This window comes from Gavialis gangeticus, unplaced genomic scaffold (assembly GCF_001723915.1).
Source record: "Gavialis gangeticus isolate Ggan-Ray unplaced genomic scaffold, GavGan_comp1, whole genome shotgun sequence".
Taxonomy (NCBI): Eukaryota; Metazoa; Chordata; order Crocodylia; family Gavialidae; genus Gavialis; species Gavialis gangeticus.
The window spans coordinates 56,152,756-56,179,207 of record NW_017729025.1 but is presented as its reverse complement, the minus strand read 5'-3'; the positions used below and the strand labels follow the sequence as shown (position 1 = coordinate 56,179,207).

Genomic DNA, 26,452 nt, shown 5'->3' with positions numbered 1-26,452 from the left:
TCCAGAATTTTGAAAATGGGAATGCAGAGAGTGTGAGGTGCAACATACCATATAAAATAAGACACATTTTTTTGGTTAAAGAGAAACTAGAAGCTTTAATAAAATGCTAGGAGCCTAGGGTTGTATTATTAAGTTTAAGATTGAGGCAAAAACAAATATGAATTTATTGGAGTGAGTTAAAAACAATATGCAGGGCTGTGAAATAAGAGCTGTGTTACCAGGTGCAGCTAACAGACATCAGAACTCCAGAAGGGATAGCTTGATTGGTGGTACATCAAGATGTTAAAAAGAAAAGAAGGTCATTAACACCTGTGGAATGAAGAGGTTAGAAGGGATCACATTGATGATAATGAGCCATGAAATCAACTGACTCTCTCAACATTGCCTGGCTAGAAATGCTGCTGCCATTGCCAGGCAGCTGGTTTTAAACTTTGCGTGTAGCAGAAATAAAAGTGGGGTGCAAGTGCACCAGTGCAATCCTCCCATAAATCTGCCCCTGACAGCACTTCTGTCTGCAAATTAGCACTGAGGCATAGTGCTGAGGGAATTTTAATGACAGTGAAGAATCATTTCCTTTCAGATAATGTGGCTTTGTAGGAAAAATGTTGATTTGCCAAACTTTTTTGAGCTTCTATCAGTAAAATCTAAATGAGATTGCAAAATTAAGTGAAACACTTAATTCTGAAATGTCAATCTAAAACGATTCTTTTCCCCATTTCAGAATATTGAAACATGTTTGTTTGATAATAAGGTTCCCCCCCCCTTTGTATTTCTGAATTAAAAAATTTAGGAATCTTCCGTTCTTGGAAACTGTTTGATATTTCAATGTCCTAACTCACCTGGGAATAAAAGCAAATGTTGTTCTATACAAATTTCCTAGGAGACAAGATACCACTTACCTAGCTACTTCTAACAGTCAAGTATTCTGTTTTACTACGCTTCATCATCGTGCACCTGTCTCCTAAACAGAAATCAAGTGGCAACCTTACTTTGTCTTGAAGTACAAAACATTCCTCCTCCTCAGAGATTCCAGACATTTCTTTCTCTGAAGTATATTATACAGTATAGGCAAACACATCTATCCGGTATATGGCTGGCTGTGGTATTTCACTCTGTCTGATACATGTCATATCACTGGGTTTTAACTCCACTCTCAAGAAGAAAATTTAAATAAAGAAGCATGAATCAAAAACTCTAGAGAATGAAGAGCCCAATTAGTTCAAAAGCCAGTGCAAGATTTTTTCCCTACTGTATAATTTCTAGTGTTGAATCTGGCTTAAAATATCACTATCAGTGGGGTTTCGATTCCTTCCTTGAGGACAGCATTCCCTAAGTCTATAAAAGTTGAGCTACATCTCAGAAAAAAGAAATAATTCACATATTCCTCCCCCTTCCCACCCCAGCCTCAGCACTACCTTGCATCGTTAAGGCATATCCATTTTAACACAGACGTTGTTCATGGCTCTTCGGGGTGGATTCACAGGTGATGCAGTGACACAGACGCACTGTTCTCTGTTGCTGCAGCCATGGGAGCAGCAGCTGGTGACTTTTTGAAGTCCCCAAATCAGGTAAGACTTTCCCCACTCCCTTCTTCTCCATACACAACAGCATCTCCCCTTTCTTCACCTTCCCTTCCTCCTCTCCCCAACCCACTGCTGCCGCTGTCTCTGGCTGCTCAAGGGGTAGGGACAGAGGGATGCTCCAAAGTCACTTCTGCTGACTCCAGCTGGGCTTTATGGGAAGCCGGGCTCAGCCAGGGAGAGCAACAGCAGGGAGTGAGCTTCTCCTCCCTGCCTGGTCCCCCTGGGTGTTCCTTGCCAGACTAGGAGCAGGTGCAGGGGAAGGGAATCTGCCTGCCACTACTGCAGCTGCTGTCTGTGGCTGAACCTGGCTCGGCATGCAGCCCAGCTGAAGCAAGGCAGGAGGAGCTCTGGAGCCTCCCCTCAGCCCTGGGGCAGCTGGGGATACTGGGGACAGTAGCAGGCAGAAGAGAAAGGAAATGGGATGGGGTGGAGGGGGGTGTGCCTCCATGCATGGAAGGGCAGGGACGATTGTTACCTCATCATTGAGGGACTTAAAATAAGGCCCTAGCTGCTGCTCCTGAGATGTGGTCTGCCTGCCCTGGGGTGGGGAGGCTGGCAGCAGGGGGTGCAGCCACCCCTGCAATGCTGGTTGCTGCTCCCACACAAAATCCTGGATTCATCCCTGTGGTTCTGCCTTGGCATGCGGAAGTATGCCCCATCCTCTTCATTTTCTCAACCTGGTGAGAAATTATATGTGAACAACTAATAAGTAAGGAGATCTAGTAACATGCATTATGAATAAAGGCAGGTTAAGGAATGTATAGGAGCCTGGATAATAACTTTTTAAATATTAAAGAAATGATATAATACATTTATTTTGCCACTGACTGTTATTTCCGCAATGCATTGAGAACTGGATTTGGAGGGCAGGAATGGGAAAATGGAATAGAATGTGGTCCCACTCTTCAGGAAAAGATGAATAAACCTGACCATCACTTTCCTATAAACTTAAATTATATTTCTAGTAAAATAATGACACAAATATTAAAAAGAGACTAATCCCTGCACATTTGGTGACTTGTCTCATGAAAATGTTCTAGTTCAAGCTTAAGTGGACTGGAAATTATCACTGACTTGGACTGAAAACTTTGTGAAGGACCATGAGTGAAGGGTGCTGAGGAATGATGGCAGGATGAAGTTTAGTAGATTATTGCATATCTGACAGTCACCTCTGGTCTGGATCTAAAGATCTTCAGTAATGTCTGAGAAAAGAGGGTAAACTACACAACAATGCCATTTCTATATGGCCCTATACTGGGAAAAGTAACAATGCAAAGTGTCCTAAGGAAATTAAAAACACAAGGAAGAGATCAAATGAAATTTGGATTGGGAAAAAAACTTAAGTGAAAAGATTCTGAAACAGGCAACCAGGTAGGAATGAAAGATTTGGGAAGAAATAATATCTGAAAGAGACCTAGAAGTTACAATGGACGGCCAGTAAGACTGGCAATCTAATAGTGGCAGCAAGAAGGCCAATGTGAGGCATCAGGTCAGAAATCAGGGAGGCGACAGGGGTTTTTTTGGAAAGCTGTGATGCTACTGGAGCTGATTATGTTGATTTTGGGACCCTTGTTATTAGAAAGATGTTGGTTCACTAGACAGAATTCAAAGAAGAGGAACAAAAATGAGGTAAAGAGACAGATTTACAAGGAAAGATTGATAGAGCAACGTCTGTCTAGCTAGGTCACATAACAGTGTAAACAGTGTCAACAATCTGCAATCACTGCACATGTTTACACATGAAATTAATTCAACTGAATAAACTCCAGTGCAGTTCATGCTAGAGTTTACTGCTCCCATGTGCCACATTTACATGTGTGCCCTGGACCGCAGCACACTGAGCCAAGTTGGAGCAACCCTGGCTGTCGGGGCTGCCAGCCCAGCGCCACTTCAATCTGGCTCCATGTGCTGTGGAGACGCTGGCTGGGGCAGAAGGGAGCTCCAGTGCAGGGCTAGCCAGCAAGTGATCCCTGCACTGAAGCACCCTCATGCCCCAGCCAATCCCGTCAGCATCTACACGTGAGTTGCTGTGCACTAAATAACACCGCCACAGGATAGTACTTGTGTTGACAAGTATTAGCCTATGGTGGCATTTATTGGCTTACTGAGGCCTAATAGGGGTGCACACGTAGATGTGGAGACTTTATTGGGGAACTAATTAGGCAACCCCACAGTAAACATCTCATGTAGATGCTCTCACTAGAAGGGATGATGTTCAAAGAGTAAATTTGGGAGTAAGCAAGAGAATGATGGATAATGCAGTCTCAGTATTAAGAAAGTCCTTGAAAGTGGGCTGCAGAATCCCATCTCATCCCAAGAGGAGTGATAAAAGTCAATTGCTTGGGATCCTTAAAACAAAAAAGCACCGAATGAAAGCACCATCACTCTTGTATTGGCAGGGCATGGTTTTCTCCCTTGCTAACTGTGATTTCCATTCTGGTTGTGATGTGAGATACCCCACCATATTAAACATTCTCTTATTTTCTCCCTTTCAGCACCTCAGGGACCTGGCTCCCAGGAGCAGTGTTATAATGAGAAGAAAGTTGGATATTCATTGTAGTGGGATCAAGAATCTGGAAAAGGTCACTTCAACATTTCTGGTCTGAGACCTCCCACAGAGCTGTGGCTTCAGTGAGACTGCGAAAAGGAATTGCTGTATTGAGGAAAGGGCTGACTCAGTCTGGGGAGGTTATAGTCATCAATCTTTCCTCTGGGGGAGAGCTACAGAAATATTCTCAGCAATCTTATTATGATAGCAGAGAGAAAGCTAAATAACATGGGCCCCAGGATGAGGAGAGAAATGAGGAGTAAGACCTTCCTACCACAAGTCTCATAAATATGCAAAGTCACCATGAAGTACAGCCACAGAAACCATATCTCATAATTTTTCTGCAGCTGGTGTTTTAACTGGAGGTGGATCATTGAGGGACATCATGTCAGGCCCCCGCAGCCGTTATGCTCAGCTAGAATAAAATGCAGGCAAACAGCCTGCTTCTCACTGTAACCCAAAAGGATTAGAACATTCCCCTCACACCTCCGATCTCACAGAAGCAGCTTAGGCAGGTGGAGGGGAAAGGATATGGTAGCTGAAGGGTTAAATATAATTCCTATGTCCTTTAGATACCAAGATCGCTCTATTATAAATGTGTGTGCAACATACACATCCACACAAACGTGTGTGTGTACACATATGCATGCAATGGAGTGATCAGTGCTTGTAAAAAAGGGGAATTATCTTTAACCCTTTCATTAAAGAACTCTATTGCTCGCTGCAAAGAAACTTGTATACACACATACAAATACACACACATTTGGCATGTATGTGTATTTGTGTACAAGTACACTCATGTAAGTACATTTTTTTGCAGTGAACATGAAGATCATCAGGAAAGGGACTGTGGCTTTGCACCGGCTCACATAGCACCTACCAATTAACTGAGATGATAATAATAATGTTAATGATGATGCCAGGGATGGATTACAAGGAAAGCAACAGTAAAAAAAGCCACTCACACACATGGACCCCAGGAAAGACAGTGACTGACAGATCATGCAATAATTTCCAAACCAGATTTGATTTCTTTGGGTTCTACAGTAAGTCTGACTAATTTGGGCCCTTATTACCCATCACTAGGCTTTGGAGAAAAAGAATGAAACAGGCAGATCAAAGTGAGAAAGCTGCAAAACAGACAAAATAAGCTAAGAGCAGACACACGCCATCCTCATTATGAACACCGCTGGACAGAATGCATAACTATTAGCCCTGCAGCGCTAGTCTGTGAAACAGTGGCAGTAGATAATAGCAGCAAGATGTTATTGGGTGTTTAGGGAAGATGCATGCACATACTGTGAATATAGGGAGAGAGATACACTCATAGGAGGAAGGAGTCTCAGTCAGGTGGCAAGAGATGGGCTGTAACTGCAGTCTGACTGAGATACAGCTTATCAGATACCAATGAATGCTTTGTTTGTTGCTCTCTGCCTATAGATTAGAGTCCCGTGCACCCCCTGTCCAGCCTGTCAACAAAACATGAAATATATAGTTGTGCATTGTGCTCTGCTCTCATCACAAGGGCTGGATCCCAGACAACAGATCCACATGGAGCTAAAGAAAAAACAAATCTGGCCAGATTCTGCTCTGCCCCCAGCTACTTTAAATCAGAGTCTGGATTCAGATCACAGTGTGACTGATGCCTCCCAGCTCCAACATCCCCAGCTCTCAAGACTAGACCAACATGTTTACCCTACCCAATGCAATAAGTTACAAGTGGACAGGTCAGTGAGTATTTGTGTCAGAGGATAGCCCTGGATTCCCATCTGACACTTGGCACAGATGTGGGGTATAATAGGTCAAGCTAATGGTAAATTAAGTAGCTTGTCCAAGAATCAATCATGGTTTAATTGCTCTGCCAGGTAACCATTCAGTTTTGTTTTCCGTGCTCATTATCAGGTTACAATAGCATTACATCTCTCCAAACACCCTCAGAGGAGGTTAGAATATCCTGGTGCAAAATTTTAACTTCTGGCTGACATACAAGAGTGCTCCCCACTGAGTCATACTGTCAGATTTGGAGAGAAGTACTGAGCTCCACAGCCAGGCTTCTGGCCAAGCTGTTGGAGAGAGGTATGATTAGGGAGGCAAAGACAGAATAACAGGGCAGCAGCAAGAAGAGTGCCTGCTCCAACTGAAGTGAAAGTGGCACCTTAAATAGTCACACCTGCTTTGGCTATGGGTACACTGATGGACAGACTTCAAAGCATCCCTCAACATGGTTGCAATGGTTGCATTAAACAAATGTGAGCTGACTAATGGCTGCAATGTTCCAAGTTGCAATGTTGAAAGTTAAACTACATTGGGATGTAGTTTAGTTTGCAATGGTGCAAACTCATTTAAAACCCCCAAAACTTGCTTATGTGTAATGTGTGATGCCATTAAGCCACACAAAGGGGAATTTTCTTCATGTGTACATTGTGCCATTGTCATGTGTACAAGTGCCTCAGCTATTTAAAAAGAGGCTTGGAGTGGATTTCGAATAGGGTGTGGTAGGGGATGACAAGGTGGAAATTAATGCAGAGCTGTAGGAGGTGGTTAGATAAGGGCCTGAAAGAACAGACCAAAGAGATGGAATAGGATACAGAAGCGGAAGGGAACCACAGAAGGATCTGAGTTGGGAAAGGATGTCTCTAGTGGAACAAGGGAGCCAGGTGGTCAGAGCAGCATTGTGGAGAGGATGGGGGAGGTCTGAGGGAGGTGGAGAGGCTTATTGACACTGCTTGTGTGCTGCACTTGGGAATGCAGCCATGAAGCACCCCCCAAACATTTGTTCTCCTTTAATGTTCACTAGCTACTGAAAATGACGCAATATACCCACTTTAGACTGACTGTGAGTGCACGTCAATGAGCATGCTTGCGACTGAGAGCCTGAGACTGGGCCTGGGTGTACAGTCAGGGCCTCTCCAAGGCAGCTACTGTGCCTCAGTTTCAGTATACAGCACCCACAGTGCGAGAAAGTCATCAGCAACCACAGAGTAGGAGAAAGTGGCCAGGGGTTGCTTCACCGGGGCGATATTGGGCTGGGAGTCATAGAGAAGTAGGGCAGAAAGGGACCTGTAGACGTCATCTACTCCAACAACTGCCTGAGGCAGGATCATCCTTATTCATATTCAAACCATCACATATAAACTATCATCTAAACTCTATATAAGACTACCATCAAACCTGACACAATGTAGACCTTAACATCCTAACCTAGCAGAGGTAAAGCAAGGGAACTATGGTAGCCAGTGTCGTGCTTTTATAAAATGTTGTCAATATATACTCAAGAGGTCCCAGGTAGAGAGGAAGGCAAAACTCCCATAGTTCATACCAGTCTGATCATGGGGTAAAATTCCTTCCTGACCCCAAATATGGTGACTGGTCTGACCCTGAGCAGAGAATCAAGACCCTCTAGCCAGGAACCTTCAGCTTTGGTCCCAGGAATAGGTAGAGTAGACAGTTCAGGACAGGCAGTGTATCAGGTGCTCATGAGGGTTTGAGCAGCTGGGATGAGGAGTGAGGGGATTTTAAAGCTGTTGCAGGGAAATATGTAATGATACTTGGGGTGGGAGTGGGTGAGGAGGAGAAAGCAGCACTAAGACTGTGCATCAGCATTATGGAGATGTCAGGGTGCCTGAGAGAAAAAGAAGCTAATTCACAGCTCCAATGTGACTGGTTTGATAGAGCCAGAAAGTAACGAATACAGCATTTGTTCTGCTAACTTAATAGGTGTAGAGTCAGCTGCCTCAGTGATAGGCTCCTGTATCTGTCAGAGGGTAAATTGCTTTGAGAATTGGGAGGCCATGTGCTGCTTTTTGGAGGTTCACAAGTCAAGCTGGTCAATTTCCAGGTGGAAATCAAATCTTTGTTCTTGCAGATAAAAATGTTTTTCTGCAGCACGGTTTCCTCCTAACTACTTAGAGACAAACACTTCTCCTAATAGTGTGAAACAGAAAATCAAACTCCAGACCCTGGAGCAGGTCTAGTCTAATGGCAGTAGGTGAAGCAGCAGTAAGTGAAGCAGCGTCCCTTACATTTCCATTGTCCTTCCTTCCAAATCCAATGAAAAGTATCCAATGCAGTCTGGGGGATGAGGGGCTCACCTCCCACCTCAATCAGGTTAGAGAACACTTAGACAAGAGGTGTGTGGAAGAGCTCAAAGTAAGAGCTGTAAACAGCACGATACGTGATGGGCCAGCAATCTCCCACTGCCTTGTCCTTTCCAGGCTGCTTATTTCCTCAAATGTAAGCTTCCAGGGACAGGGACTGTATCTTTTTTGTATATCTAGAACACCCCCAACATACTATGTGCATCATCACTATAGAAAAGAATCCCCCCCAAATAATAAGAGTTTCTCATTAAATCCAAAAGGGAGATACAGTATATATATTTCCACTCAGCCACTAGATGTCTCAGTTACTCTACAAAGGATAGCGAATTTTTCCTTTTGCGAAGAGTTGGTTCCAAAGTAGGTGCTTGATACAGGGAGCCTGAGCCAGCCCCGCCCGTCCTGTTGCACATCCTACCTTACACAAGTGCTGATGGTCCCCCTTGTTAACAAGAAAAGGTGTGGATCCAGTGTTGGATCTGGTGCGGCATCATAATGCTCATGCATTTCTCAAGGACTTTTCATCCTGGAGGACCTCAGACCACTTTACAGATGTAACAAACTAGAATCCAGGGCACACTCTGGGATCCTTATCCTGCAACTGCAGTGCAGCCACCTGAAGTTATCTTTGTTTATGCAAGGTTTGTTGTTTACATTTACAAATTAACAAGCCAGAGTGACACACATTGTAGGGCTTTATAGGAATTAGCTAATTACCAGTAGTTAATTCTACCACTAACCACTGGGAAGTACAAACTGGAGATGTGCCAGGAAGCTAGAGAAAGACAAATATTGTACTTTCCTCAGAAAAAGAAAAACTGGGTTCCAGCAATTACCTGGGTTCTGATCTCACTCCCACTATTGACTTCTTCTATTACTCTAGTACCCTGCATTGGGCTGGAGACTGCACAGACACATGGCAAGACAAGGCAGATAGGATCATAGAAAGTTAGGGTTGGAAGGGACCTCAGGAGATCATGCTCAAAGACCTGTCAATGCAAGATGGAACAAAGGCAACACAACAATCTATCAAACAGAGGGTGGGTACAGGAGCAAGAAGGTAGTGGTGCTAAGAACACATGATTGTGTAATCTGCTTCATGCAAACTTAACAGGCTTACAGTGACTCACTGCAGTCTTTTCATGCCACAAAATTCCTAAGACCATTATCAGCTGGAGAAGTCCAGTGGGCATCAAGGTAGGCGTAGGTTTTGAAGGGTGATCTGGAGAAAGAGAGGAGAGAAGGCTCCTTGAGAGCATCCAACTCTAGCAGAGAGGCATGGGAGAAGTCATGGAGGTGCTTATCAGAGAGGTGGCCAAATAGAGAGTGGAAGAAGGTGAGCAGAGTGGACAGTGGGGGCAACATATAAAAATAGTAGTATAACTGGGGGGGGGAGACAACCAGAACAGCAGCCTTTGGACCTGCCTTTGTGGGAGGAGTATAAATATAGCCACTGCCACAGTGGCAGCTGGTCACAGTGCTTCCTTTGGTACCAAAACAGCTGCCACTACTCTGTGCACCACAGGTATCCAAGGCATGGAGCTGTCCTGCTACACCTCTGTGTGAAGATAAAAGAATACATACACGGGTGTGCAGAGCTGTGTAGGGTTTTCTGGGTGAGGACAAATAGCTTAAATGTGCTTTAGAGAAAGCGGAGCCAGTGAGTTTCTAGGGCCAAGAAGACAATCTTAGCAGCAGTGTTTCAAATGGACTGAGGCTGGTACAGTGGATGCCAGGCAGGTCTGAGAGGATGAGATTACAGTAATGAAGGTAGGAAGCTCTGAGAACCTACAGTAGAGTGACAGTAGTGCCAATAGTTACATTAATGTCATTCCACTGACTTCTGTGCAGTTACTTTGGATTTGCACCAGAGCCACCTCAGTCCATGTTCGTCTACTTTCAATATCTGGTAACATAATGGAATAAATAGGCACTTCTCCACAACTAGTGGGCAATGGAGCCAGGTGCAATAAGCAATACCGTGGGGTTTTGAAGAGCAAATCATGTCAGACAAAAGTGATTAATTGGGTGTTTTAAATTTGGAGAACGAACAGGATCTGATCATTTTCTGCTCAGAGGAAGTGAAGGTCATAGCATTGCCTTTAGCACAGTGGAGTCTGGCACAGGTTGTCATTCAAATTCTCAAGCCCTTTGAGGAATTAACCCATGAGATAAGTTTGGGAGACGTACGTGTCTTACATGGTGCCAGCTGTCAGGGTTCTGATGGGCCATCTCAACAACAAGGCGCCAGCCCAGGGCATCTGGGACACTCAAATGGGAATTTAAAATTCTGCAGCTGACTCCACAACACAGCAACAAGGTAAGCTGAGGGCAGGGTCTATACTTTAAGCCCTTTATGCTCAGCTTTGAATCTCACCACACCTGGCAAACACAGGATGCCTAGAGAACACCAGGAAAGAAATATCAAAAGAGGACAGAGAGAGAGAGAGTTTGTCATCCAGTCCCCCAGGAGAGAAGCCCAGGTGGAACATTTAAGCATGGCGAACAGACTCGTGGCCTCTGTCAAAGTACAAATACTAGTAACTCAGAGAGAGCACTGTCTTTCATTAATCATAGAGAAGTAGGGCTGGAAGGGACCTCAAGAGATCATCCAGCCCAACCTTAAGACCACTATTCCCTGCAGGGGAGACCTGCTCTGGAGGCAAAAGTACAATTCTGCCAGGCTTGGAAGGTTCCTAAAACTAGCTTTGCCTTTCCCTGGAACTCTGGCCAGCACAGCTCCCTCTAAGAAGTGTTTGTTAAGGATGAAACAAAAGTACCAGCTGCTACTGAAACATGTGAAACCTTGTGCTAATGAATGGCAATTTGCTTATGGCTGATTTCATGTGCTAGTGGTTATGATTTTTAATTCTCCAACTGTTTTTTCCTGTGGTTGCTTATATCTGTTGTACCAGAATATGTCTGCAGTACCCTTACAGCACATCTTCTGCCAAAAACATTTTTCTAGCCTATATCACCCCCACTTTGGATTCATCCACCAGGTCTCAGTTTCTATAACATCTAAGTCAAGACCTCAGCATCAAGATCCTTTGTGACTCTGACCTCCCTACTGATCCAGCCTTTCTTCTTACCATACCACCTCTTTAGCTACACACCAGGCTCAATGAGCCATCTGTATGTTTTACTCAATTCTCTTACTGCCTTCTCCCATGCTGCCTTTGGCACATGGAATACTCAACCCTGAAGGGATGGGCAAGGTGACCCCCCACCCTTCAGATTTCTGGTTCAAGACCCTTTCTACTAACCAAAGATGGTGAGAGAAAGAGATCTTTTGTCTTTCTTTGTTCAAAATACACACACTTAAACATTCAGAACCATCATGTTGAACCCGTGGAACCAACTGATCTTGCTACTGTTACTCTTTGTTTCTCTCCCCTGCCATCCTTTGTTTGTTATATTTATTATCCTTCTTGTTTCAATTGTGGTTGTAAGCTCTTTGGGGACAAAGGCCTTTTGTCTATCATGCAAAACACAATGAGGCCTGACCCTAATAGTGACCCATGGGTGCACTATTGTACTGCTGCTGCTACTATATTTAAAGGGCCTATCAACAATATTTTACTTCCAGCATTTATTATCTACTACCACTTTAAAAACTAACTTGTATTTTGTCACTGCTCATTTCTATTTTAGCTTTTCAGACTCTGAAGTATTCCTCACAGATGCACTCAGCTGGTGCATGGATCTAGTGAATAAGCAAGTCTTTCCATTCAAATTCAGGCTAAGAGTTTCCTGTTTGATACAAATTGTATAGCGTGCGTTATTACCCAGATTAATAGCTGCAGTCTGACAAAGTGCTTTGCCTTTTTGGTTTTGCGGCTGATGTGCTTGAAAACAAAACGGTCTGATGGAAATTTTCCCTGTGCCTTTAAGAAAGTGCACCTTGAAGCTGGTGGGAGCTAGTGGAAATAGGAAGGGTATCTTGTTTTCAGGATAAACATGGGAGAAATAATATCACCTGCCTTTGGCCTTTTAACTACTTATATTCAACTCAGTGTCCTTGCAAACAGGGCTATATGAGAACTTTGGGAACATACAATTCCCAGATAATCCTAAAATTATTTTCCATATGGTTGGGAGGGAGTAAAACCCTGTCCAGAGATTGGTTAACCCAAGTTATAAAGATTACATCCTACAGCCAACAGAAATCTAATGCATTGCAAGTGGTATGTTTAAAGATGAAGATGATGGGGGAGATTTTCAAAGGCATGAAGGGTATGTTTACATGGCAAAGTGCAGCACAGAGACCTGAGCTAGTTCTGAATGAGCTAACGTCATCTGCTTCCCAGCAAGGCTAATTAGCCTGCATGAAGCTCCACGCAAACACAGAATAGTGCAGAAGTAGGGTTGGAGGGCACCTCAGGAGGACTTCTAGTTCAGCCCCCTACTCAAAGAAGGATCATTTCTTTTAAACCATCCTCAAAAAGTATCTGTCCAACTTGGTTTTAAAAGTTTTGGGAACAACCTTCACACATGGTTATGCTGCTTCTGGGACATGGGCTAGCCTATTCATAGCTGCCGGGCACTGTATTCTGCTCTGTAGTTGTGCTCAAGGGGCCTAACAGGTATCCTGATCCCTTTGAAAAATGTCAACAGAAGCTGCCCACCAAACTTCCACTTGTGCTTTGGAAATTCTCAACCAATATGCCTGAACTAGGGCTATGTTCAAACAACCCAGAGTGCTGCAGAGCACAGCATCCTCCAAGCACAGTCTGAACAGTGGCAGCCCGAGAGTGGAAAAAGGAGCTCCCTTGAACCCTAGCTCTCTCTGCCCTGTTCATTTCTAGCACCATTCAAAAGGGCTCATTCTTTTTCTCCCTATCTTCCTCTGCTCATTGGCAGCTACAAACAGCTTTCAGGCTGCACCTGCAGCTAAGCACAGTGCATGGAGGCTTGCTAGAGAGAGGCAGGCATGATGGAAGAATGAAGAGGGTGGGTATCATGTCTGGATTTCCTAACAGAATCATCATGCTGCGCCTGGTCTCACTGAGCCACCCTCTGATCTCATTGTCTTATTACCTTTATTCTTCCTTTCTTCCCCTTTTCAGCCATTTATTTTTCCTTCTTGTTGTGTTACATCTGGAGTTAGATTGAGAGCTTCTGGGGTTGGGTGCTTGACCTTTGCTTTATCCAACTAAGTGTCCAGCACACTCCCAGGTGCTTGAAAACAACATGGAATCACAATCATGTGGGTTTTATACTGTGGATTTTACAGTCTGACTTGGAAACCAGCCTGCTTGGCTTGGGTTTAACAGAGTCAGATGTCAGAGAACCTGCCAAAGGACTTTCAACAAAGAGGAAAAACAAAGGGCAACAAATGAGGTGGGGGCAGTGTCTAGTGCTGGTGAGTAGCTGTGGTATTAGGTTTGGTCTGACTGAACATCTTCAGTAAAGATCTGGAATGGAGGGTAAGGACATTTGCAGGTGATATTGAAGGGGAAGCAAACCATAGTGAGGATGGGTTTATACATTTCCCCTCTCAGGAATGCTCTACATTTCTATGGTGCTCCTAAAGAATAGCCAATGGAGGGGCTGACTGCTCTTGTGAGGCTTATCCAGGGGGACAGAATGCTCCACATTTGACCCCTGCCCTCCTGAATACATACACCTTCAGCTCCTACAGTGGCAGCACCCCCCATTTGCCCAGTCTCTAGGGAGGGCACTCTGCAGTTGCGGTGCAGCAGGGAAAGAGAAGGGCAAATATCTCTCCCCAAGGACTGAAGAGCTCAGGGCATGAACATAACAGCATAAGCCTGTGGCCTCCCATCCTCTCTGGTAGGAAACTCTGTTTAAGGAGTCAAGTAAGAGTATCTCTAGTAGTGGGGCTCCACATTTCCTATAGAGCAAGGCTGCAAACTGTGAGCCTTCCTGCAGAAATCTCCAGCCTCCCATGTATCAAAATTCCCAGAGACCCATGCAGCTCCTGGACAGCTGGCAGGGTCTAGGATACAGCCCCATAGACTCTTCATTGAGGAAGAAGTACAGACTCCCCAGAGGAAAAGCTGGGAAGAAATTTCAGCAAGAGAGCCACCTCTTTGCTCCAAGCCCTGTGGTAAAAGACAAGTGTACCTTGAGACATCTGTAAAGATTCCAACATCCTTTGGACACTAGGACCCAATCCCACAAAACACCAAAGCAAGCAGAGGCATAAGAATGCAGCCAGGCACCCAGGGCAGCTGTGGCACAGGGGCAGCTGCAACTTTCAGCTGCCACCAGGTTGCTCACATGATCATGAAACTGCAGTGGCTGTGGATTTTTTTTGCTCCCACTTGTCCCCCCAAAATGGTGCCCAGGTTGGCTGTCCCAAACACCCCGCCCTAATTACATTGCTGTAAGCAGGTGTCAAATCATAAACACACAAGCAGCCCCGTGGAAATCTTTCTAAACTGCTTCTGTACTTCAAACTATGCCTGTGCTTCTCTTGGGACTTGATTAGGTAGATCAGTGGTTTTCAACCTGTGGTCTCCGGACCCCTGGGTGTTCACAGACTACGTCTAAGTGGTCCGTGAAAGGTGACTATGATCAATCAAAAGTATGTAAGTACCCACACCTACAATTCAAAGGGGACTGCATCTCCATTCAAAAATTATGAGGGGTCCACAAATGAAAAAAGGTTGAAAACCACTGAGGTAGATAAGAATCCCCAAACACACACTATTTCATTTTCTCCCTCTTGTGAGGTGAGTCCAGTAAGCTTTAGTACTAGAACTGGGTAAAATTTTTGCAGGTAAATGGTGTATTTACAGGAAAATGCAGCCTCAGGGCAAATGGAGAGAATACTGCCAGCCAAACAAAGCCCAAAAGAAAAATGAATGATGAAAAAATCCAAATATTTCATTAAGAAAACAAGCTTCACTTTTAAACTATGGAATAAAAGACATGCAAAAGCTAAATATGATGCTGTCTTTCAGGTTGGATGGAACATTTTGTCCAGCTCCAAATTATTATTTTTATTTTATTTTAGTGACTGTTCCATTTTAGCAAGAAATAACAGAAAAAAATCACTTTGGCTTGACTTAAATGAGTATTTTTTTCAGGGGTTCTGCCACTCACCTAAAAAAATCAGCTGTTTATACAGTCCTGCTGATCATCTTGACTTTGCCACTGAGGAAACCAAAGCACAGAGAGGTTAAGGGACTTCCCCAAAGCACACTGCGAGTAAGTCACAGGAAGAAGGTATGAATCTGTGTCTCCTGCTTCCTAATCCCATTCTAAAGCCTCTAAAGCCTCTGGTCCCTGCATCTATGAAGTCTGAATACATGCAGAAAAAGAGCAAAATACAGTTCAGTTTGGGATGTTTAATGAAAACATTCCCCAAAAATAGGCTCAGTGTTCGAGCTGGAGCTAAAGCATGAATGGCTAAGAGAGACACAATGGTGGAGCAGACAGCAAACAACACAGAAGTCAGCAGGTGGTATAAGCACAGAAAGACCAATGCAGCTTGTGAATGCTCACCCCAAGGTCTAATGTGCTGGAGGAAGGAAAGCATGTATCCCTGGGATAAACCTATCTGGGACTCCATTACCCATCTCTAGGGAGAGGTTGACAACTGGAAAGAGCAATGACAAGGTAGGAAAGCCCTGGGAAGGAAAGACTGAAGGAGCAAACAATAATATGTTTGCAGCTTTTGGAAGGGTGTAAACTCTAGGGAAGGAAAAGGGTAATTTAGGGCAGTGCAGAAAAGGGTGCAACATGGAGGGATGAGAGTATTGAGGTAGAATATTGTCCCTTGTGAAATGACCGTGAACATTTCCCATAGGATGTGCGCTCATCTCCAAGGGACCAAAGGGCAGTTACGTTCTTTGGACATTCACCACTAGCCTGGAGAAAACGGTAGGGAATACCCCATGAGGAATGTCCCAGCCCCAGGTCCCAGGAGAGTGGCAGGATGAGCTAACAGGTTGCTTCAGCTTCTGAGATTCCATCCCAGAGATTCAGGCAGACATCCCCTTCATTACACAGATTTCTGACAGCCTTTCAGTTTAAGCCTTCCTGGACAGAGTCTGGTTTTCTCACAAGAGACCAAGCCCTGCTAAAATACTGAACTATTCCACTACAGGGCACCCAGACTGGACAGGGCTGAGTCTTTATAGAAATGGTCTCAAGGGGACCTGGAGAGAATATAAAAGGGATACCAATCGTTGAGTTTCCAGAGTGTGCCTGGCTGCTCTGCCCAGATGTCAAAGTCTGAAGACTGGGATGCAGACAGAGAGGGACAGTGGTACCCAAGCATGGCACCGTGCTGCATGATCCCAGGCTGAAGCTGCAGTGAAGTACTCACTCTTTAATAACCATGTTTACTCCCTGCAGAAGCAGGAAGTTAAAGTGAAAGGGATTTAGCTCCCAAAGGCAGTAAATCTGCCAGTTATCTTCATTGCACAAGAAACTTTTGCTAGATAAATGCAGCAACAACATATTTGATTGGCCAATTCCTCCTCCTGCCAAGAAATAAAGTAGCCATCTATTACCCTCTAGAGACAAAGTGTCTTTTCCTATGCAAGTCAGCTAGTCTCAGATCCAGTTCCACTTACCCCTATCATTTACCTCACACCATCGATCTCCGCTCAGCGTTCTTTCGGAGATGAGATGTCTGTTGGTGACAGATTCTGCACTCAGTAGACGGAAATTTAGTTTTTAGAAGCTAAGCAAGCAGCTTAGTAAAGTGGATGTGGAGAACAGCAGGTGCTTGTATGAAACCTGCAGTGGCCTACGAAAATGAATTATAAACCAGAAGCTGCTCAGACACAAAAGGCACTTTCATTCCCCTTAAACCATTTGAAACTCTGAACGCTTCTCTCTTCTCCCACAGCCCCTGCCCAAGAGCTGATTGGACTCTGCAAGCCTAGATTCAAAGGGGACTGATATGCATACACGTAGAAGGGACCTGCCTCCTGGCAGTCATTCTGTTGCTACAATTAACCAACAAAAGTAATGGCTTTTTCTGACCTATTCAAGTTCTTAAACCATGTCATTCAAGGTGGTGGCTGAGTGCCTTCCACAGACACACAGACGGATGTGACTAGCATCTCTCTCATACATGGATTAACTCTCAGTTTTTAGCCATGAAAAAAAATTCCAAACTTTAGCACAATGTCACCATACAAAGGGAAGCCTACGTAGCCATTCTCATTTCAGCTGCCTCAGATTCACTGGGCAGGCTGAAAGGTGCCATGGCGATTTCTCTGAAATGCTGGGGTCAAAACTTTTACTAAATCCTAACACTCCCTCTACCCCAGAAATTATTGTCTGCCAGTTCTGTCCCTGCTATTGTTTAATCACAGCTGGGGATTGCCCTGGATAAGAGAAGTCCAGCGATGGTCCTTACCTGAGCGATGAAGAATTCCTCACCCGCTAAGTTGGAGAGAAGGTAACAGGAGTAAACATGGGCCAGGCATGATTCTGGCTAGGAACAGTCCTTCCCTTGGAAGGGTTCAGGCTCTTCCCCTCTGAAGGACTCTGCAGCTGCTTTGCTCAGAAGCCTCAGGTAGTCGGTGACAGCACCAGGTATGGTAGCAGGGAATAGTGCCTCCACATAGCCAGAGACGGCACTGGGGATGTGCAGCAGCACAGCCAGAGACAGGACTGGAGATGTGCAGCACAGCCCTCTAGCTGCAGCAAAACCTTACTTCACTTTTGTGTCAGGAGACCCTGGCATTCTCTCTCTCATGCTCTTGCTACGGTCTGATCAGCTGCAAACATTCCCTAATGAGAGCTGCACATTGAAATCATCCCCGTATTATGGCTGCTTCCCAGGAAGGTTTTCCTGCTAATTCGGATAATGAGTCAGAAACTCTGCCTTTTTCATCCTTTCTGTTCTCGGAACGTCCCTGCGCCCTGCTCTTCCTTCTCCCACTCCCACAGCGCCCTGGGGATGGAGCCAGCGGGAAGAAAACAAAAAAGAGACATTCTAGGCAGCAAGATTTTTACAGAAAGACAAGCTGGGTTTTGCTGTGCTTGTGCTATAAGGCAAGCGGGCCCAGTGCTAGCTCCCAGCATGTTCCCCATTCCAGGGAGCAGGGGCTGGCTCAAGCCACCGAAGAGCCCCAGAGCTTGCATTTGGCTACTTTTGTGGGGTGGAAAAACTGAAATCCTGCTTTGTGTCTGATTTATTTGTTAAGCAGCAGATTTTCAACAACATCAAGCTCTGATTTGGCTCTCATGTGCACAGGTGTGCACTGGTGCAGTTCCAGCTTGCTCAGTGGTGTCCATCCTGATTTACAACAGTGTAAGGTGAGATGAGATGAAAGTCCCTACAGCCCAGCTTTTTCTATGACACCACCCTCTCTCCTGGTACAGCCCGCAGCTCGTGCTGCTTCCCAAAACCCCAGCAGCAATTCCCCAATGCTTCAGACTGGCTCTTTAGCCTCCCACAACCCACTCCCTCACCCCCTTAAACCCTGCCCATGCCGTGACCCCAGCTGCTCAAGCTTCTGTCATGCTGTGCTACGTCATTCCTGCAGTGCTTCAGTTCCCCAGATCAGGAGCATAACTGAGTGGGGAGGGAGACTAGGGCAGCAGCCCTGGTTGTCACTTTTGGGGTGGGAGGGAAGGTTGGGGACACAAAAGTAGGTCGCTGCTGCAGAGGTGGCTGACCAAACTGCCACCATCAGCTGGTGGCAGCTGGCACTGCCCTGCTACGCCTGTGCTCCAAATCACACTGTTTCCACATCACCTCCAGTCTGCCAGGGTCTCTAGGACCCCCAGGGGTTCAAGTCTTCCCTTCCTCCCCTCACAATGCTCCCACACCACGTCCTTGGCCTACTACTGCCATACCCCTACATTTTTTCCATAGCTTAGGGAACCAGTACAGCCAGCCCCAGCAGTTGGATCCTGACTAGCTCCAGCTTATCCAGTAACACTCACACACAGCTAATAAAGGGGCATTAACGCGTGATACAGGGCACCAGCCAACGTCAGAAATCAGGTGGGACCAGATGTGTGAGCAGATTATTCCTCATCTACCTGCAGCAGGGGTCTTACAGCTTCCTCACAAGAACTGCTGCTGGCCACCACTGGGGGCAAGGTCCTGGACTAGATGGTCCTCAAATGATCCCATGTGGCATCTCCTCTGTTCAAAGGGGCTCCATCCACACTGCATCCCTGAAGACTCACAGCAATTCTAGGCCACTGAAAAGCCAGAGAGCCCTGATCATCGCCCCCTTGGAGGCCCAGTGCCCTAAGAGGGTAAGGGCTGTGCCTTCTGTGCAGAAGGTGCTCCCTGCGAGCGCAGGAGGAAGTCCCGTTCTGCTCTGATTCCACAGGACTTCGGCTTCACAGGTGCCTCGCTGACAGGCAGCAGGTTATTTCGCCGGTACAGGCAGCTCCGATGACCTGCTTCTCTGGTGCCGCTGGAGTTCCAGCCCAGGCAAAGGGGCAGTGTCTTATCTACTTAGCCTCATGGAGACAAGATTTGTTTTTTCTGTGGCAGCAGTGTATATAATTTTGCAGGAGCAGAGGGAATGATTGGATTGTGCTGATGAATAAGATGGGAGCAGAGCTGCTTCATTTTCTGAGAGCTGGCATTCGTGTCCATAGCAGCATAAACTGACTGTTTCTGTCACAGGAAGCCACCTCTGACTGACTGTCAGCTCATTACAGGCTGCAACAAGTGTTTGACTGTACACATCCTGTCAGTGGCAGAAAGGGTGTGTGTTGGGGTGGGCACAGTAATCCCAAGGCACATCTTCAGACACAGGCCTGTACCCTCAGCAATGGGCTGCCTTCCAGAAAATCTCATATACAGAGCCCAGAGTTGTCCCTAATAACAAAACAATCCCCCTGTGGCCTCACACCATGCAGCTCCAGGCAGCATCAGCAGATGACTCTGCAGAACAGAAATCAAGATTGGTTTGAAGCAAAAGCCCCGTTACAAACTCCTAGAATCTGTGGGAAGTTTGGAATCGACATTGAGATTTGGCCCCAAACCGACACTGGGCAAAACAAAACGCTGAGCAACAATGAACCAGGCAGGAGGCAGCGGGACTCTCCCTTTGCATAGCTAAGAGCACTGAGTTTTGATGGCAACTGCATTAGCAGGGTGGAAATCCTAGATAAAAATCCTTTGCACATCCACAGGAACTGCTGGAATCTATGGGCACGGTGTCAGCTGGCGCATGGTGGGGACAGAGTCCCCACTCTTGCTCCTGTTGTTTGCCTCAGTTATCAAAGCCCTCGCAGAACAGTTCAGACAGTGTGTGATAATTAAAGGTAAACAGAGAGGGCCAGAAATGAACAAAGCCTCCTTATATACAGCAACCCATTTGCTCATACCATGAGGCCTCTGGAACAGCTCTCGCAAAGGTTTTATAATACTAGCAGAATTTAAAGGGTTTGGGGGTTTGGAAGCAAATGACCACAAAGTTAGTTGTCACACTCTCCCTCAGCAAACCTCCTACCTCAAACTGCAGCAGAAGGGCAAAAAAAAGGTGGTGAGCCAGATGAACTACCCTGATATGCATCTTGCTAATTCCCTGAAAGCCATCTTGGCTTTGTTGTAGGATAAGCTGCTGAAATGCAAGCGCAACAGAACTAGAAGGATGGACGGAGGGATTGGAAATCAAACTGGTCACATTACCAAACTGTAATCGTCTGCCACAGCAGCCCCATCAAAATCCCTGCAAGCTGCTTCCGTCAGTTGAGGGCAGCTGCTGTGTCCTTCATACCAGCCACACACAATCGCTGGATTAAAATGCACACGTTGTAATTACCCAGACAGGGTAGGGGATTAGCCCAAACTTCCTACAGATAGGACTTAACAGCAGAGCTGCAGCTCTGTGTCCCCTGGTTTAACAATGATAAGGCAACATTAACATCCTGAACCAAAGTTTCCCTGACCCAGGATGTTTCTTTGATAGAGTCACTGCAGATGTGTGTGTGTGTGGTAGGGGCAAAAATAGCTTAAGCATTCTGGGTCTGGGATAACTTTTATGAATGCAATCCAGATGGATACTTTAAAAGAGAGGCAATGCACACAGGATGCACTGTGAGCTTTCCTCATGTGGCTCTGTGCAGAAGGACTGGATGACCTAGTAAAAGTTGGTCCAAAAGGTAGCTCATCTGGTGTGCTGAGGAAAACCCCCCACAAGTCAGAAACATTTTTAATGGAAGAGGCAGAGAAGCAGACTCCAGGAAAGATTGATGCAATAATATATGTCTCCTGCCTTGCTGAACCTTATTGTGATATTTATGTACCCACTGGGATGAATAAAACTGACCCTTTACAGGGGCAGGCAATTATTTCGGGAGGAGGGCCGCTTACTGAGTTTTGACAAGTCATCCAGGGCTGCATGACAGGCAACTAGGGGCAGATAAATATTAATTTTCTAATATTTTTAGGGTCCTCAAGAGCCAGATAGAATGGCATCTGGCCCGCGGGTCGCATTTTGCCCACCCCTGCTTTAGAAAGATGCTGAAATAAATGGTCCTCTGTTCTCAGTACAAAGTAGCAAGGGAGACCTCTAGTTGAATGAATGTGGCCAAAGGAAATGAGTTCTTCTTGCATTAAATGCTAGCTAATATATTATTGTGTTGTATGTTATGCCACCTCATACTGCCTCTTGAAGAAAAAAAAACAACTGCCCCAGACGTAAAATAAATAAGTAAAAACTTAGGTTTATGTTCAGGAGCTTCCTTGCATTGGAGGAAGAAGTAAATATTATATCAAACATTTAAAGCATCATTGCCAATATGTCCTGGCTTTGTGTTCTTCCTTGAACAACAGACACTGCAACAGATAAATATGCCAGGACAAATTTGTTAACATTGCATTACTGACAGCCAAAAACAGATAATTTTTAAACAGGAAGTCTGAATCACTGCCAGACGTTAACAAGTGGATAGCTCAGCTCAAGGATTTAGCAGCAGCGAGGAAAAAATACTAAAACACCTAAAATAATTGGAAGGACTTTACAAAGGTGAGGACTCAGCTGCCTGGTGTCCTCAAAAAGCCAGATAAAGGGAGGAAAGAAAAGATTAAAGGAAAAGGAATCATACTCGAGATGATTGTGCAAAAGAATTTCAAACAGCATTAAAAACTCCACTCAGCCAGCAGGATTAAACTGAACCCAGGACACATCAAATAGGGCCTGATTTTCAAAAGAGCTTAGCACCCACTGAGTGGTTCAAAATAAGTGGCCCTGGTTTAAAATATATATTTATTATGGTCTGGAGAGGTTCAGGGAATGCTGAACTGATAGGGCTGGTATTTGGAGTCGATAACAAATTATGAGGCGAGTCAAACCTAGAGAAGTCTGGAGAGGTTCAGAGGGATGAACCAAAGCTACCGTAATGAATTGGGCAACATAATGGGAGATGAAATTCAGTGTGCACAAGTGAAAGGTAACGCACATGGAAGGAATATCTTGGATTCTGCATATACACCATTGAGTTTTAAATTCATTGTAATCATTTAGGAGAAAAGATGTGGGTGTCACTGTGGATGGCACAGGGAAAACCATCTGTTTAATGCACAGTGGTGGCCAAAAAACAAATTTAGTTTTAAGTTGTTTTAAAAACAGAAAAGAAAATAGCAGTGCCATTGTTACAGAGACACCAATATTGACTCCACAATTTGGGTAAGTTGAGATTTGCATTTAGAAGTAGTCAATCTCTTTGCTGCTGTGAAAAGTACAGCATAATATCTTTTGAGTGTAGAATGGCATTTCCATTAATTTATAAGAAACCACTAGTTTAGGAGTTAAACTGAGGTCCTTTAAAAATGTTTGGACTCAAAAATGTTTTTTTACCAAACCTTATTATGCCTCCAATACCTCCAGTAACAAAATAGAATAAACTGATCAAACCTTCTGTATAAAGTTCATTAAATTTTCCACATACATCCAATATCTGAATATTTTTTCTTTTTAGATTAATATCATTTTCTCCATATTCTTCATGACTGAAAATGTCTCATTCTGCAGTGGCTGAAGGACACAGTGTTTTGCTACACAGAAATAACTACTTTCTTGCAAAATGCCCCGTTTCCCACTGCTTTCAGTGGAATGGAAATCACAGCAGCTGTCTATTGGTGGCCTTTTTGAAAAGTGTCTCTCTCCTGCTTTGTTGTCCAGCGATGGATGGTATTTTCAGAGGCAAAACAAGGCAGCCGGGCATCCAAGGTAGATGTGACACATGGGGGCAGTGGTGACTTCTGGCTGCTGTCATGTGGCTCAATTGTGTGGCCATGGCAGCAGCTGTTTTTTTTTCTGTTTCTCCCAAGTCAGTACTTCTGGTCATGAATGATGTGCGCCCCTGGAGCCTGGGGGTGGGGGGCACGGCAACCGCCCACCAGTGGCAGCAGCGGTGTCGGCGGGGGGCGGGAAGCTCCCACAGGCAGCCATGGTGGTGTCAGTGGCAGGGCAGGCCAAGCAGGGAGCTCCTGCAGGCAGCTGCAGCGGTGTTGACAGCGGGCAGTGAGGTGGCAAGTGCTGACCGGTGGTCTGTGACCACACGCAGACATTGCCAGCAGCGGTGGCAGTGGCCAGCGGAGATCGGGAACCACCCACAGATGCCGCTGGCAGTGTTGGCAGTGAAGCATGGGGGGCAGTGATTGGTGACTGCCCATAGGCACCGCTGGCAATATCGGTAGCGCTTTTCACAGGGGTTGCACTGCCAATCTCAGGGGGTGCATGTGCACCCCCGTTCACTCCCTGCATGTCGCCAATGCCTGTGGCGGCTGCCCCAGTTGCTACATCCTAGTTACACTACTGGGCGCCTCTACCTTCTTGATGCACAGGGTACTAAATATCTTACTTGTCGGAAATTGTAGCATCAGTCCCACTGGGAATTAGGGGACTGAAAGGGGAAAGATGCAAACTTTCAGTTCCAATATCTTTTCAAAAGTCATCCACATCATCAGATCTTGTTAACAGGCCAGGAGAGAGAGGGAAATTACTGTGTATGTGGGTGCGCATGTGTATGCAGGATAGTACGGAGAATGGTTAGGAAGGAGGGAGAAACTTGTGTGCATGTGCCTGTGGCTAGGGACAGACATTACACATAAATCAGTTTATGTAATCAGAAACTGGTTTAAACCTGTAACAGAACACAACTGGTTTCAATCTGTTCAGTGCACATAACCCAGTTTGAAAATGGCTGAAACTGATTTGAGATGAATCTGATTGAATGTAGTATCAGACTTAATTGATTTGGCTTAAACCAGTTTATGCAATGTCTGTCCCAGACCCCATGCTGGTTTAAGATAAATCAGACGCCCCCAGCATCCTGGCATGCTGTCTGGGCTGGGCAGGGCTCTCTGCTCCACAGCAGAGCTGGCCCCTTCCCTCTGCTCCCTGGCTGGAGCTCCAGCAGAGACAGCAGGTACAGCAGGGTCTGCCTGCCCCTGCCCTACCCCCACTTTGCTGCCTTCTGCTCAAGCAGGAATCCCCACCCTGCTCCCATAGCACAGACCTCAGCCCTATAGACCCTAGGCATATGATATGCTAGCTAATGCTGAGAGGTGTCTGTGTGTGCACGTCTCCAATTTCACTGGGTCAGGCAGACAGAACAGTGACTACTTAGGGCTTTTTGAAGCTAATCAACAGGTCAGCTAGTAAACTGCTGGCCCCCTGGGGAGCCACGTGACCGGAGGCTTGTGAACAGGATGTGCAAACAAGAGTGCTTCTAGGCCTGGCACGCGAGTTAGCGTGGGAGTTTATGCAGGAGGGCGAGTGGAAGGGCTTAAGGCCCTGCCAGTGAGCACTGGGGAAGGCAGTCACAGCAGTAGCCAGATTACCAGTCGTACAATGTGGATGGCCACACGCGGCACCCTGAGGGTCCCCTTGGAGTCCGAGACCTCCCCGTCTGGCACTTCTGAGATCTCCACCCAGATGAAACACATGGTTCTGGGCTCCATGCAGACAGAGTCTCTGGCTCTTGGCTGCAGGGGCTGCCTGGCATGATTCCAGGCACATGGGACCGGGAGCATGTCCACCTCCCCTTGCAAAGTTTGCTCCAGTTTGGAGTCTCTAGGGTGCCAGATAGAGGAGCTCCAGACTGCAGTCCAGAAACTGTGCACCATCAGGGATTGTGAGCAGGCGATAGACTCCTACCGCCAGGCCCTTGACCCCCTGGAGTCCGAGGGTACACCAAGGTCACCTTCCAGGACAAGGGAGGGCTTGAGGATCTCCCACACTGTCTAGCCAGGAGGTTGGACCAAGTTGGTTAACGGCCCCAAGGCCTGCTGCACCAGGGTCCCCTCCCCTCCGGAGCTTTGCAACAGGTATGAACCTCTTGCAGCCCCAGTAGAACCTGCAGAGCAGCCAGATCTTGCAGGCAAGGGAGGACCACTAACAGCTACTGTCCCTGCTCTCCCTAAGGCCAAAGACAGAGTGCTTGTTGTGGGAGACTCCCTCCTGAGGGGGACTGAGGGTACAATCTGCTACCCCAACCCCTTAGCCCGGGAGGTCTGCTGCCTCCTGGGAGCCTGTATCCAGGATGTAGTGGAGAGGATCAGAAGCTCATCCGGCCCACTGACCACTACCCTATGCTTCTTATCCATGTGGGCACAAATGACACAGCTCGGAACAATCCCAGCCAGGTCACGAGAGGCTACAGGGCTTTGGGGGGTGGAGGCACAGGTGGTATTTTCCTTGATCCTCCCAGTTTCAGGCTATGGGCTGAGGAGGGAGAAGAGGATTGAGGTAGTCAACGAAAGACTGCAGGACTGGTGTCATCGTGAAAGCTTCAGCTTCCACGATCACAGTCCGATCTTTGGTGAGAGAGGCAGTGGTCTGCTGGGAAGAGATGGCCTCCACCTCACTGCACTGGGGAGGAAGCTCTTCTCAGCCGGAATAGCCGACCTGCTCGACTGGGCTTTCAACTAAGCCCGCCAGTGGATGGGGGGGACTACTGCCACAGCAAGCCCACTGGGCAACTTTTGCAAAGCCAGCAGGCTAAGGCACTCAAGAGAATCCACCCCTATCCCAGCCCTGGAACGATGTGTAGAGAAGACTAGGGCCTCCAATGGGATACTTACTTACATTTGGGGAACAAACAGGAGGAACTGGTCTTCCTCCTAAACAAGAATGACTGATCTCATAAGGATAACGGAGACCTGGTGGGACTCCACCTATGACTGGGACACAGGTATACCCTGTACAGGAGAGATCATGCAGAGAAAAGGGGCAGAGGTGTAGCTTTGTATGTCAAGGAAAGCTACACATACCTGCAAGCCAATATTGGCACCCAGGGTGGATGACTGGAGA

The 26,452-nt window shown here is 46.1% G+C and overlaps 1 protein-coding gene across 4 annotated transcripts in view; it reads right to left on the bottom strand.

The window, feature by feature from the left end:
- The window catches only part of SYNDIG1L (synapse differentiation inducing 1 like), a 98,785-nt gene that overhangs the window by 9,849 nt on the left and 62,484 nt on the right, over positions 1-26,452 (bottom strand). The window contains exons 1-2 of one of the 4 annotated variants that reach the window (XM_019518822.1): positions 17,575-19,402; positions 16,781-16,956 (exon numbers count right to left, since the gene is read on the bottom strand). The exons of 2 other annotated variants lie outside the window; for them this stretch is intronic. The gene's annotated coding sequence lies outside the window, so the exon portion shown is untranslated. Of the gene's footprint in view, positions 1-16,780; positions 16,957-17,574; positions 19,403-26,452 lie in introns of those variants that run through there. One more of the 4 variants, XM_019518824.1, reaches the window with a different exon arrangement.